Source organism: Helianthus annuus, chromosome 14, assembly GCF_002127325.2.
Source record: "Helianthus annuus cultivar XRQ/B chromosome 14, HanXRQr2.0-SUNRISE, whole genome shotgun sequence".
Classification (NCBI taxonomy): Eukaryota; Viridiplantae; Streptophyta; class Magnoliopsida; order Asterales; family Asteraceae; genus Helianthus; species Helianthus annuus.
The window spans coordinates 113264684-113279589 of NC_035446.2; positions in this window are offsets into that span (position 1 = coordinate 113264684).

Sequence of the window (14906 nt, forward strand, 5' to 3'; positions counted from 1 at the left end):
CTGATTAGCCTTGATTAAACCTAGTTTAACACAATGCACACACAGGCAGGTTAGTAACTAATACAGCAGTTACGTCAATTCACGAGATTAAACCCTCACAACGATTAATCAGTGCAATACTCGATAATTCAATCGGATTCATAATGAATAACAGAGCATAGTCCGAATTCGAACAGCACTCTAATATTCAAGTCGAAATCACGACAAATAATCAAAGTACAAGCTCAATTGAGCAGCACCTGGATTATCGTTGGATAGTTATAATCGATCGGACGTTGAATCGTAATAGCGATCGAGTTATTACCCTGATTGCGGCAGCACCTCGTGATCGTGTGTGTGTGTGTTGTGAACTGTATTGCATGTAACTCGACGTACACACAGAAGTTTTACGTCGTTTTAAGTTCACAGTTTAAGTGCCAAGGTCGGCTATTTATAGCCAGAAATTCAACTGGCTTACGGACCGTATGACCTGACCCTTACGGTCCGTAAGGGAACCTGGTCAGCTTGCGGTCCGTAAGGACCAACCTTTACGGTCCGTAAAGGGTGCAGTCTATTTCCTAGCCTAGCTGAGTTCGGGTCTTAGCTTTGATGACTCAAAAATCCAACCAATCAGCATCTAGCAACGATTTAAATTAGATAATTATCAATTAGGGTTTGCCCCCCTCGAGTTTTAGGGGCCCTGATCCTGATTCCGATTGTTCCGGAAATTTCAGGGTTTATGCCAAATTACTTGGGTGACTCAATTAGGGTTTTTTGTTATTGGATAATTATTATCCTAATTACGGGTTTTAGTGACAGTTGTTACAACGGAGCACTAAACTCATGCAGTATACCTCTTTCGTCACAAAATTCTTTCATCTTACTGTTTTTGAATTCAGTACCATTATCACTGCGAATTCTACAAATAGGCCTCTGGTACAAATTCTCAATTCTTTTAAACAACGCCATCAGGCTGTCAAACGTTTCGTCTTTCGATTTCAAAAACATGACCCAAGAAAATCTGGAATAATCATCAGTCACGACCAAACAGTAGGAATCTCCTGTTATACTCTTGACATTCACTGGACCAAACAAATCCATTAGAAGTCTTTCCAAAGGTCTTGAAACTGAATTGACTTGCTTTGTAGAGTGTGACTTTTTCTTCTGTTTGCCTTTGACACAACTTATGCACTGCCCTTCCAGATGAAACCCTTTGACATGCACTCCTATGACCAAATCGTTATGCACCAAATGATTCATTTTCCTTAAGTGAATATGCCCCATCTTTCGGTGCCATAACCGTGATTCTTTCTCCGTTGCTCTGGACACAAAACAATGAGCCTGACCCGTGGTTGTACTAGCGACGCTCATGTCCAACACGTACAGATCATTGACTCTTGGTGCCCTCATGATGATCCATTCCTCAGGTACCACAAATCCCGGTTTCAAGATCAAACATTCTGTGTCGGTGAAATGAGTAGTATACATCCTGTCACAGATCTGGGAGATACTCAGCAGGTTGTTCTCCAGCTCAGCGATGTAGTTAACTCTCTCAAACGTCACGATTCCGTTTGATAACGTTCCATCACCTATGATCCTTCCTCCTTGATTACCCGCAAAACCCACGTAACCACCGTTAATGTTATTCACATCATACAGCAACGCGGTCTTCCCTGTCATATGTCTCGATGCTCCACTATCCATGATCCACCTGGATACAAGTTTTGGAAGATCCTGCACACAACAAATCATCATTTAAATAACTTCAAGAAAGATGCCGATTCATGCTTCGCAATCCAGGAAGCTCCGGCAAGTCAAACTGTTTAGTCAAACATCGAGTCCACCCAGGCCTCATCAGCCTTAGGTGTAACCTTGACTCTAGCAATTTGAATTTTGAAATTTTCAGGCTTGAGAGGCGGAAAATTTGCATCATAATCAACAGTAATTGGCTCTTCAGCCTTTTTCTCATCAGAATGTGAACTTTTCTTCTCAACTTTTGACTCAATTTTAGGTTTCCACACCTGTTGAGTTAATGCAATCCGTTTGTAAAATGTATCATTTTTAGTTACCAACTTCTTAACAGGTTCATTTTTCATTTTTAAGTTGTCAATTTTAGCAATCTTCTTCTCAGCAACTCTCTTCTCAACAACCATCGGTGCTTTACCCTTCACATCAACCTTCTTTTGTTGAACCTTCACAGCTTCAGTCTTAGGCTTCACATATGTACACTTTCGTGCAATGTGACCAACCTGTTCACATCTAAAACAAGTACGAGTATCAGCTACCCGACTCGTGCCTTCAGACTGAGCCTGTGAAGCTCTCTTCTCAAAAAATTCTTTGTTCGATTTTGAAAAAATTTCTTTCTCTTCATCAGCCAATGAACTCGAACTGTTCACAAACTTTTTCTTCTCGACAAACCTCTTGTTTGGAACATTTCTTTTCTGATATGGTTTACCCCCCTGATAACCACCCGACCAATTGTTTCTGTTGTTATTGTAAAAACGTGGTGGATAACCAGTTTTCTTGTTGTAAACCCTGTCTTTCTTTCGACTCAGATTGTTCACAGCTGACAACTCCACTTCGACCAGTTTAAAAACATTTGTCAATTTTTTCAAATTAACATTCTCTATTGGAAATTCAGAATCCGAAAACAACTTATCCGAACCCATCATCTTGTACATGACAAGGTTTGATTCTTCATCTAAGTTGTTCTTGGACTTTTGTTTCGGAATGTATTTATCCAAGAAACACCCATCCTCCTCAGAAGTGTCACAATCCGGTTTAAGCACTTTGTCTACCACACTTTTCACCACATCATTTTGGACACCCTCGTCATTGGAAGACGTGAACGTGACATCAATGTTCTCAGGAAGTTTAACATTACTTTCTTCCTCAATTTCCACCAAACTAGACTGCTTTTTCGTGTAGTTGTCTAAAATTGGCGGTGGAACTTTGTGAAACCCTACACCCGTTCCATCAGAAAACACATCCTCGCCAGCTTTGTTTTTCCCTATGGGTTTGGGAACAATATGCTGCAAAACAAAGCTTGCTGAGCTATAGCTGTTTAACTTCAACTGAATTCTTTCATTTTCAATTTCAGCTTCTTGAACTTTAAGTTTCAGTTTAGCAATTTCATCCAGTTGGTTGTTAATTGATTCTTCTTTTATTCTCACCACAGCTCTTAGATGTTCATTTTCTTTAAACGTTTTGCCATTTCGATCATCACTATCTTTCACAATGGATTTAAGTTTTTCAAACTTTTCTGAAATCTGACGGTTTTCAAGAATTAACTTTTCATTTTCACATTTTATTTTCTCACGTTCAGTTTTATCATGTTCAATTTGAACCGTTAATTCTTTGATCCATTCGGTTGAAGCTTTTACAGTTTTGTCACGACCGAGAATCTGATCCACAACACTTTTAACTTTCGTTGTCAGATTCTTGATTTTCTCATTGTTAAGATACGTGACAGTGCTACAGAAATTGCATTGTTTGGTGCAATTTTTGCAGTCAGCATTTCCATCAATCTTGTTACCTGATGCATTTGTTGACACAATTTGACTGACCAGCCCCTTTGTCTCAGTAACTGTCACACCCCCAAAATCCCACCTGCGGAGTACTACCGCATGGAGGCGTGACTGACCAGGATCCAGCCACCAATCATACTGAACAAGCATATAAGTAGTTATAAAAGTTTAACCATCACGATTGGTGTTCCAAAACAAATAAGTTTAAGTTGTAAGCGGAAGCATAAGTTTAAAGTTGTAACATAAGTTCCAAAAGTTTCAAGTTTAACATAGTCTTGTAGCAATCCCTGTCCCACAACGATCCTCCTCCATGCAAGCTCCCACTGAGTACCTATGGTCCTGCAAAGCATGTAGTAACGAGTCAACAACTAGTTGAGTGAGTTCACGGGTGGGCGTTCGTTTTAGTTGTTTCGAAAACAGTTTACTTTATCTGGCATCCTGCCGTGGGGGTTACCCCATAGTTTTAAAAACGTGACCAGTTCGTTCCCAGTTACTCCGGCACTCCGGCCGTGGGGGCTACCCCATGTAGTTATCAGGCATTTCGGCCGTGGGGGCTACCCCATGTACATCATCTGGCTCTCCAGCCGTGGGGGCTACCCCATGTGTATACTAGACTCGTTACCGTATCGATTGCTGACTGTAGTCATGTTTATGTGCCCTGAAAACATCAATGTCTATCATCATTGACGTGCCCCAGATCCATTAGTTCACGCCCGTCCTCTGCGGCACGGTGTGAGGCTTGTCAGACCTAAATAGCGCTATCTAACTAATGACCCGCTCGCCATTGGCCCGGCGATTAGTCGATACAAAAAGGAGGGACTTCGTGATAGAGTTTTAGTCTAGTACGTTTATCCGTCCATCCGGACGAGGAATCACATTCCTGAACCACTGACGTCCTGCCCAAGGAGGACGAGGAACCCACGTTCCTTAACCCAGTTCCCAACCCAGGGAATCCCATGCTTTGTAGAGGGTGTGAACTCACCTCGGTTTGCTCGGCAGTTAATCACAGAAAGTCAATCAAGTCGCAAGTAGTCAATAACGTCCTATCACGGTTATCACGTATAATCAGATTCGAACCAAGTAGTGCACAAATGTTCAACACGTATGGCAGACACGTTTAATCAGTAGCAGTTCATAGGTAACAGTTAATCACATGTTCAAAGTCCAAACGGTTGGGCTCGTGATAACAGGCCCAAATAACTCATCAACAGTAGCACAGAAGTTCATAAGTCCGGCCCACTAACTAAGGCCCAAAGTGTGGTCTCGAGTCGCAACCGGACTCGCAAGCATGGTCTCGAGTCATGCTGTGTGTTGATCATGGATGGTTGCGAGTCGCAACCGGTGTCGCAACCGTAGTCTCGGTTCATCATGCTAAGGTCTCGAGTCGCAACGGGACTCGTAACCTGTGGTTTCGGCTTGTCCTGCTATGGTTGCGAGTCGCAACCGCGTGGTCTCGAGTCATCACGCTGTGGTTGCGAGTCGCAACTGCGTGATTGCGAGTCGGTAGCAGTCGTTTTCAAGTTCACGTGTTGATGCAGATGTAGTCAGATTAGTGGTACAATATAATCAGGCCCAAATCCGGAAATAACCAATAGCATTCCACTAACAGTTTTCCTAATCAGGTTATTGGTCAAAGATGGATCAAAATCACAAGGGTTTTCAATCTTCAACTATCATTCAAAGTGTTCTTCACATATTCAAACATGTGTTCATCAAGTTCATAACATATTAATCACTTATTCAACCAACACTATGAACAACAATCAAAATACAATTTACTATCATGCATCCTATATGACAAACATGTTCATTAGCCGATTTGTTTAGTATAAACACCCAACTTTTCGGATCCAAATCCAAGTGCAACCAATATCATCATTCACCTTTTAACATACAATGAACCCATTTTTACATTAAGCATTTATGCATAGTTCCACACATAACAAGAACATTCATGAACCGATTTCTTTTCAAAACATCATGCATAACTAAGTTAACTACCATATTATCACATAATCTCATCATACAAACATAACATGAACATACTAACACTAAGCATTCAACCATAATCTTTAAAAAACACTAACCGGTTAATGGGTTTCGAGGGTGTGTGTAAAGCTTCCAACCGGGTGTGTGTGTGTGAGCCGATCCAAGTCCAAAGATCCAAGAATGATGAAGTGTTTGTGTTCTTAGGTTTAGAGAGAGAAGTAGGAGGGTGTGTGTGTGTTCTAATGTTCAACAAATGGTAAAAACTAACTAAGGTGGTGTATATATAGTCAAGTTCCAAGTGTGCACCCTTAGTGGGTTTCGAGTGGGGGTTCACGGCCCAAAGGCCCAACCGGCCACTAGGTTCTCGGCCCAAGTCCACTCGAGACCTCATGGTCTCGAGTCGGGTTCTTTGTTCTCGGGTTGGGTTCTCGGTTCACATAAAACACGTACACATATATATACAAATGCACACATAACAAAGCACTTATCACATAAAAAGGTTCACGTTTATCATTAAGTTCAATCGGCCAACTAATCACATAACATACAAGCAAGTTACAACGAAGGGTTCTAGATTTCGAGTTGTCACATCATCCCCAAGTTGAAAGAAATTTCGTCCCGAAATTTGATAGCACTCACTGAGGAAGCTAGTTAGGTTGCAAGGTTTTCCCGGTTTTCCTGGGGTGTCACATCCACCCCCCGTTGATCTGGAATTTCGTCCCGAAATTCCGTAGCTTCAGCCTCAGTAGCGTTAGTACTGTTCTCAAACAGTTGGGGATACTTTTGTTTCATCCGATCTTCGCGCTCCCAGGTAAACTCTGGGCCGCGACGTGAGTTCCAACGAACTCGAACAAGAGGTATTCTAGTGCTCTTGAGGACCTTAACATCCCGGTCCGTGATCTCGACAGGTTCTTCGACGAATTTCAACTGTTCGTCGATCGTGAGTTCCTTCAGAGGAACTACGTGCGTCTCATCTGACAGACACTTCTTCAGATTTGACACATGGAAAACGTTGTGAACTGCACCGAGTTCTGCTGGTAATTTCAGTCTGTAGGCCACCTTGCCTATTTTCTCGATGATTTCAAAAGGTCCAACGTACCGTGGTTGAGTTTGCCGCGTTTACCAAAACGAACCACACCCTTCCAGGGTGAGACTTTGAGTAATACCCGCTCCCCAACCTGGAGCTCAAGTGGTTTCCTGCCCTTATCGGCGTATGCCTTCTGACGGTCACGAGCGGCCGCCATGCGTTGTCGTATTTGAGCAATCCGCTCAGTAGTGTCTACCACATGTTCTGGACCAGTGATCTGACTATCCCCCACCTCTGCCCAACAGAGGGGTGACCGGCATTTACGTCCGTACAATGCCTCAAACGGAGCAGCTTTAATGCTGGTGTGGTAGCTGTTATTATACGAAAATTCCACGAGTGGCAGATGCCTTTCCCAGCTGTTGCCAAAGTCGATTACACAAGCGCGAAGCATGTCTTCTAGTGTTTGGATAGTACGCTCGGACTGCCCGTCCGTCTGTGGGTGATACGCTGTGCTCATATCTAAACGTGAGCCAAAAGACTTGTGCATTGCCTGCCACAGTTCCGAAGTAAAACGTGCATCTCGATCAGAGATAATAGAAGTGGGCACCCCGTGCCTCGAAACAACTTCCTTGAGGTATATTTCCGCTAGAGTGGAGAACTTATCCGTCTCCTTGATTGCCAAAAAGTGTGCGGATTTTGTGAGTCGATCCACGATCACCCAGATAGTATCGTTCCCGCGCTGTGATCTAGGTAAGCCAGTAACGAAATCCATGGAAATTTGCTCCCATTTCCATTGTGGTATCTCTGGTTGCTGAAGTAGGCCTGAAGGTTTCTGATATTCTGTCTTGACTCGCGCACAAGTCAAACACTTGCTGACGTAGGTTGCTATGTGGGCCTTCATGCTAGGCCACCAATACGTGGTTTTAATATCGTGGTACATTTTGTCCGAACCAGGGTGTACCGAGTAGCGAGATTTGTGCGCTTCATCCATCACAAGTTCTCGTAATTTGCCATAGAGTGGGACCCAAATGCGTCCTGTTACATAATAAGCACCGTCTTCCTTCTGTTCTAAGCGTTGCCTTGACCCGCGTAGAGCTTCTGCTCTAACGTTTTCTGGTTTCAGTGCTTCTATCTGAGCAGCTCGTATTTGCGAAGGTAGACTAGAATGTATCGTGAGTTGTAAAGCTCTTACACGCTTAGGCGTAGTGTCCTTTCGACTGAGGGCGTCTGCCACAACATTGGCCTTGCCCGGGTGATACCTGATAGAGCACTCGTAATCATTCAGCAGCTCGACCCATCGTCGCTGCCGCATATTCAGTTCCTTCTGTTTGAATATGTGTTCTAAACTTCTGTGGTCGGTGTAGATGGCGCACTTGGTTCCGTACAGGTAATGCCGCCATAGTTTAAGTGCAAAAACAACAGCTCCCAGCTCTAAATCATGCGTAGTGTAGTTCTTCTCGTGAACTTTAAGTTGTCGTGAGGCGTAAGCTATGACTTTATCTCGTTGCATCAATACACAACCAAGACCTTGAATTGATGCATCACAGTAAACCACAAAATCTTCTGTGCCCTCTGGCAGTGAAAGGATAGGTGCACTACAAAGTCTATCCTTTAGATGCTGAAAAGCTAACTCTTGTGCATTTCCCCAATGATAAACAACGCCTTTCTGCGTTAGTAAGGTGAGAGGCTGCGCGATCTTAGAAAAATCCTTAATGAATCTCCTGTAATATCCTGCCAATCCCAAAAATTGGCGAATTTCCTTTGGTGTGCGAGGCGCAGGCCAGTTCTTAATAGATTCCACTTTGGATGGATCAACGTGAATCCCATCCTTGTTCACCACATGCCCTAGGAAATGGACTTCACGAAGCCAGAAGTCGCATTTCGAGAATTTTGCGTAAAGCTGTTCCTTCCGAAGGAGTTCCAAAATAAGTCGTAGATGTTGTTCGTGCTCTTCCTTGCTCTTAGAATAGATCAGGATGTCGTCGATGAAGACTATAACAAACTTGTCCAGATACGGTTTGCACACTCGATTCATCAAATCCATAAAAACTGCCGGTGCGTTCGTCAGCCCAAACGGCATGACCAAAAACTCATAGTGCCCATATCGAGTCCTAAAGGCCGTCTTAGAGACATCCTCTTCCCGAACTCTCAGCTGGTGATATCCCGATCTCAGATCGATCTTTGAATAGTAGCTCGACCCCTGCAACTGGTCGAACAAGTCGTCAATACGCGGTAGAGGATAACGATTCTTCACAGTCACTTTGTTGAGTTCGCGATAGTCGATACACATTCTGAAGGTACCATCCTTCTTCTTCACAAATAACACTGGAGCTCCCCAAGGCGATGAGCTAGGACGAATGAAACCCTTATCCAAGAGTTCTTGTAGTTGCGTGGAGAGTTCTTCCAACTCTGATGGCGCTAAACGATAAGGTGCACGGGCTACAGGCGCGGCTCCAGGAGCTAGATCAATCTGAAACTCGACTTGGCGATGGGGCGGAAGACCAGGTAATTCCTCAGGGAATACCTCAGGATAGTCGCGTACAACCGGAAAATCCTCTAGCTTCTTCTCCTTCTCTGTGGTATCAGTAACTAGAGCCAAAATCGCAGTGTGGCCCTTTCGTAAGCATTTCTGAGCCTTAAGAAGAGAGATGATGTTCTCAACAGCACTTCTCTTGTCGCCACGAATCATGAGAGGTTCACTACCTAAACCAGGAATACGAACGATCTTCTCGTTGCAAAGAATCTCTGCTCGGTGTTGGGATAACCAATCCATCCCAATGACAACGTCGAAACTACCCAAGACAATAGGAATAAGATCGATAGAGAAAGTCTGGTTAGCGAGAATAAGTTGGCAACCCTTGACTACGTGAGAGGCTTCCAAACTCTTACCATTAGCTAGCTCGACAGTGTGCTTGTCGCTCAGGGGTGTAGGAATACGCTTAAGCATCTTACTAACTTCTAGTGACACATAACTAGTATCGGCACCCGAATCAAATAAGACTGTAACATAAAAGTCGTCGAGAAGGAACTTACCCGTCACCACGTTGGGATCATTCCTCGCTTCACCTTGACCAATCACGAACACACGTCCCCTAGCACCATTGTTGTTGTTGTTCCCATTGTTACCATTCCCCTGATTATTGTTGTTGTTCTGGTTCAGTTGGGGACAATCCTTCTTGAAATGACCTTCAGCTCCACACTGAAAACACCCTTTGTTGTTACCCTGCTGCTGTCGCTGGTTCTGCTGAGGTTGCTGACGATTCTGATTGACGGGATATGCGCTCCTGCAATCTTTTGCAACATGACCAGGCTTGTTGCATCGATGACAGTTGCCCCTGGTGCATGGCCCACTGTGGTGTAGGCTACAACGATTGCACTTGGGGTGATTTCCTTTGTACCCACCATGACTTTGACCACCAGACGATTGCTGACTGGGGCTCTTGTGATCGTCCGTCTTTCTCTGCTGAGACTGAGTTTGCACCGAAGTTGAACCCCTGCTTGAAGTTCCATCCCATTTCCGTTTATCCCCACTAGAAGCACCAGAAGTAGTTGCAGCACCTATGCGCTTCGGTAACTTGTTCTGCTCCACCGCTTGGTCAGTGAGACGGTGAGCCAACTGTACAACCTGCTGGATAGTAGTCAAGTTCGCTGAAGTCACATGACTTTGGATCTCTGGCACCAAGCCCTTGAGATAGAGTTCAATTCGCTTGTAGGGAGGATCCACCATAGTAGGACACAACAAGGCAAGCTCATGCGATCTCTTAGTGTATGCCTCAATCTCCGACCCCGACATCTTGAGATTGTAGAACTCATCTTCCAGTTTGTGAATGTCGTCACGACTGCAGTATTCTTCCCTGATCATTTCCTTGAAAGTTTCCCATGGGGTGGCATTGGCAGCAACCAACCCTAACATCTGCACTTGAGCATTCCACCACGTGAGAGCCAAACCCTCGAGAGTACCAGTAGCATACTTCACCCTGCGCGCTTCAGGGCATTCACACATTTCGAACACAGACTCCAGTTTCTCAAACCAGTGTAGGAGACCTACTGCTCCCTCAGTTCCGCTAAAAGTAGTGGGTCGACAGTCCATAAAGGTCTTAAAAGTGCACACCGGTGCCTGAGCATACTGACCTAAGGTAGGTGAAAGAAAAGACAGAGTTTAACACAAAGGTTGGTTCACGAGAGTAGGATCCAAATGATCCTAGAACAATTTCGGACTGCAGGATATACCTCCTGCGTGTGCAGCTGCGAGCGCTGCGTCAATTCGCTCGTTGATCAAAGCCGTCAACTGGGCTTGTGTCATGTTAACGCGTCCAGACATGGTTCTTCATAATAAAAGCAATACGTGTGAGAGAGGTTCGCGAAAGCACGATAGTAGGACAGAGTAAGTACGCATGTGTTCAAACAACAGTAGTTATACTAGTCAAGCATACCATGAGCAATGTACTACGCAACTAACAAGTAGGCCATATACATACATTATATTACCTAGAACGTCGAGCCTTGCATGAGGAGCGAAGTGTCGTTGTGGACCGTTGAGCACTAAACCGGTTATAGTCTGGTTTTAACAAAATCGTTTCTCCTTTATTAAAACCAAGTTCACTATAACCAATGGCTCTGATACCAATCTGTCACACCCCCAAAATCCCACCTGCGGAGTACTACCGCATGGAGGCGTGACTGACCAGGATCCAGCCACCAATCATACTGAACAAGCATATAAGTAGTTATAAAAGTTTAACCATCACGATTGGTGTTCCAAAACAAATAAGTTTAAGTTGTAAGCGGAAGCATAAGTTTAAAGTTGTAACATAAGTTCCAAAAGTTTCAAGTTTAACATAGTCTTGTAGCAATCCCTGTCCCACAACGATCCTCCTCCATGCAAGCTCCCACTGAGTACCTATGGTCCTGCAAAGCATGTAGTAACGAGTCAACAACTAGTTGAGTGAGTTCACGGGTGGGCGTTCGTTTTAGTTGTTTCGAAAACAGTTTACTTTATCTGGCATCCTGCCGTGGGGGTTACCCCATAGTTTTAAAAACGTGACCAGTTCGTTCCCAGTTACTCCGGCACTCCGGCCGTGGGGGCTACCCCATGTAGTTATCAGGCATTTCGGCCGTGGGGGCTACCCCATGTACATCATCTGGCTCTCCAGCCGTGGGGGCTACCCCATGTGTATACTAGACTCGTTACCGTATCGATTGCTGACTGTAGTCATGTTTATGTGCCCTGAAAACATCAATGTCTATCATCATTGACGTGCCCCAGATCCATTAGTTCACGCCCGTCCTCTGCGGCACGGTGTGAGGCTTGTCAGACCTAAATAGCGCTATCTAACTAATGACCCGCTCGCCATTGGCCCGGCGATTAGTCGATACAAAAAGGAGGGACTTCGTGATAGAGTTTTAGTCTAGTACGTTTATCCGTCCATCCGGACGAGGAATCACATTCCTGAACCACTGACGTCCTGCCCAAGGAGGACGAGGAACCCACGTTCCTTAACCCAGTTCCCAACCCAGGGAATCCCATGCTTTGTAGAGGGTGTGAACTCACCTCGGTTTGCTCGGCAGTTAATCACAGAAAGTCAATCAAGTCGCAAGTAGTCAATAACGTCCTATCACGGTTATCACGTATAATCAGATTCGAACCAAGTAGTGCACAAATGTTCAACACGTATGGCAGACACGTTTAATCAGTAGCAGTTCATAGGTAACAGTTAATCACATGTTCAAAGTCCAAACGGTTGGGCTCGTGATAACAGGCCCAAATAACTCATCAACAGTAGCACAGAAGTTCATAAGTCCGGCCCACTAACTAAGGCCCAAAGTGTGGTCTCGAGTCGCAACCGGACTCGCAAGCATGGTCTCGAGTCATGCTGTGTGTTGATCATGGATGGTTGCGAGTCGCAACCGGTGTCGCAACCGTAGTCTCGGTTCATCATGCTAAGGTCTCGAGTCGCAACGGGACTCGTAACCTGTGGTTTCGGCTTGTCCTGCTATGGTTGCGAGTCGCAACCGCGTGGTCTCGAGTCATCACGCTGTGGTTGCGAGTCGCAACTGCGTGATTGCGAGTCGGTAGCAGTCGTTTTCAAGTTCACGTGTTGATGCAGATGTAGTCAGATTAGTGGTACAATATAATCAGGCCCAAATCCGGAAATAACCAATAGCATTCCACTAACAGTTTTCCTAATCAGGTTATTGGTCAAAGATGGATCAAAATCACAAGGGTTTTCAATCTTCAACTATCATTCAAAGTGTTCTTCACATATTCAAACATGTGTTCATCAAGTTCATAACATATTAATCACTTATTCAACCAACACTATGAACAACAATCAAAATACAATTTACTATCATGCATCCTATATGACAAACATGTTCATTAGCCGATTTGTTTAGTATAAACACCCAACTTTTCGGATCCAAATCCAAGTGCAACCAATATCATCATTCACCTTTTAACATACAATGAACCCATTTTTACATTAAGCATTTATGCATAGTTCCACACATAACAAGAACATTCATGAACCGATTTCTTTTCAAAACATCATGCATAACTAAGTTAACTACCATATTATCACATAATCTCATCATACAAACATAACATGAACATACTAACACTAAGCATTCAACCATAATCTTTAAAAAACACTAACCGGTTAATGGGTTTCGAGGGTGTGTGTAAAGCTTCCAACCGGGTGTGTGTGTGTGAGCCGATCCAAGTCCAAAGATCCAAGAATGATGAAGTGTTTGTGTTCTTAGGTTTAGAGAGAGAAGTAGGAGGGTGTGTGTGTGTTCTAATGTTCAACAAATGGTAAAAACTAACTAAGGTGGTGTATATATAGTCAAGTTCCAAGTGTGCACCCTTAGTGGGTTTCGAGTGGGGGTTCACGGCCCAAAGGCCCAACCGGCCACTAGGTTCTCGGCCCAAGTCCACTCGAGACCTCATGGTCTCGAGTCGGGTTCTTTGTTCTCGGGTTGGGTTCTCGGTTCACATAAAACACGTACACATATATATACAAATGCACACATAACAAAGCACTTATCACATAAAAAGGTTCACGTTTATCATTAAGTTCAATCGGCCAACTAATCACATAACATACAAGCCAGTTACAACGAAGGGTTCTAGATTTCGAGTTGTCACAGTAACAGAATTAGGGTCTACCTCAAGCGCTTTCGCAGCCAGCACCTTGTCAGCCATCTTTCGCAGGTTCTCAGCTGTCAACTCCTGCGTAGTATCGATCAAGCCCGTATCAACCTTCTTTACTTTCTCAATCTCTTCTTTTTCTTTCATCTCTTTCTTCTCTTTCTCCTTTCTCTCTTTCTCTTTCTCTTCTTCAATCATCTTCTCAGTTGGCGTTCCCCACCACTTGTGCTGCCAGTATTCATTTTCTTCTTTGTACTCCTTGATGATGGCTTCGATATCTAGCGTTTTGTCATCAATCGCGATGTTGCCATACTTATCAAGGTAGCACTCTCTATCTGGATCCCATCTATTTGCTCTTTTTGCCTCCAGAAATATACCAGAAAGTCTGATAATCTTGTTTTCAGCAATCATCTTCCGGTATTTATACTTCTGATCCTCTGTTCGATTATCTTTCCACGGAATGGGTTCATCGTTACTTGCCATGAATGCGTAACCCACCGCATCTTCTTCCGGTAGAACTTCCTTACTCCAATCATACCCCTCATCATCATAAATCACAGCTAGAACCCTTGATTTGTCTCTGTTATCCTCAGTCTGCTTCAATCTGGGTGGCTCAGATTTATTTTGATGGTAGATTGTCTTCTTGTAATAATCGTCTCGAAACGGATTTTCTGACTCATCAGCATATGCATTCCTGCATTCTCTCTTAAAGTGACCCTTCTGCTTACACTTAAAACACGTCACCTTTGAATAGTCGAACCCCAGCTTTGTAGATGGACCACCGAACGTTTTTCTACCCGTTATCTCCATGAAGCGCTGAGCACGTCTAACAGCACTAGCCATCGCCCAACGAATGTCGATCAGCTCCATTTCTTCAGGGTCTATCTGATCGTAATCTTCTTTCGTCAGATTTGTGTTCCCGATCTTTCCAGCTACCAACCCTTCGTAGGACTCCAACACAGACGCCAGAAAAACCATTTGTTGCTTGGCCGACTCTTCATCAAAATTCTGTGCGTTCTTCAGATCTATCGCGATGTTACAAGAAAACTTCGCATCAGAACATTTTTCAGAAGACGAAGATCCACCGTGATAACCACTGTGGCTTCCGATGCTTGGATTGCTTTGACTTTCTTTGCTTGCTGGAGAAACATTCTCAGCAGAAAATGCAGTTTTTGGAGAAGTAGTTTTCGGCATCAAGCTTTTCGGATAGTACAGATCCAGGTTTTGCTGATAA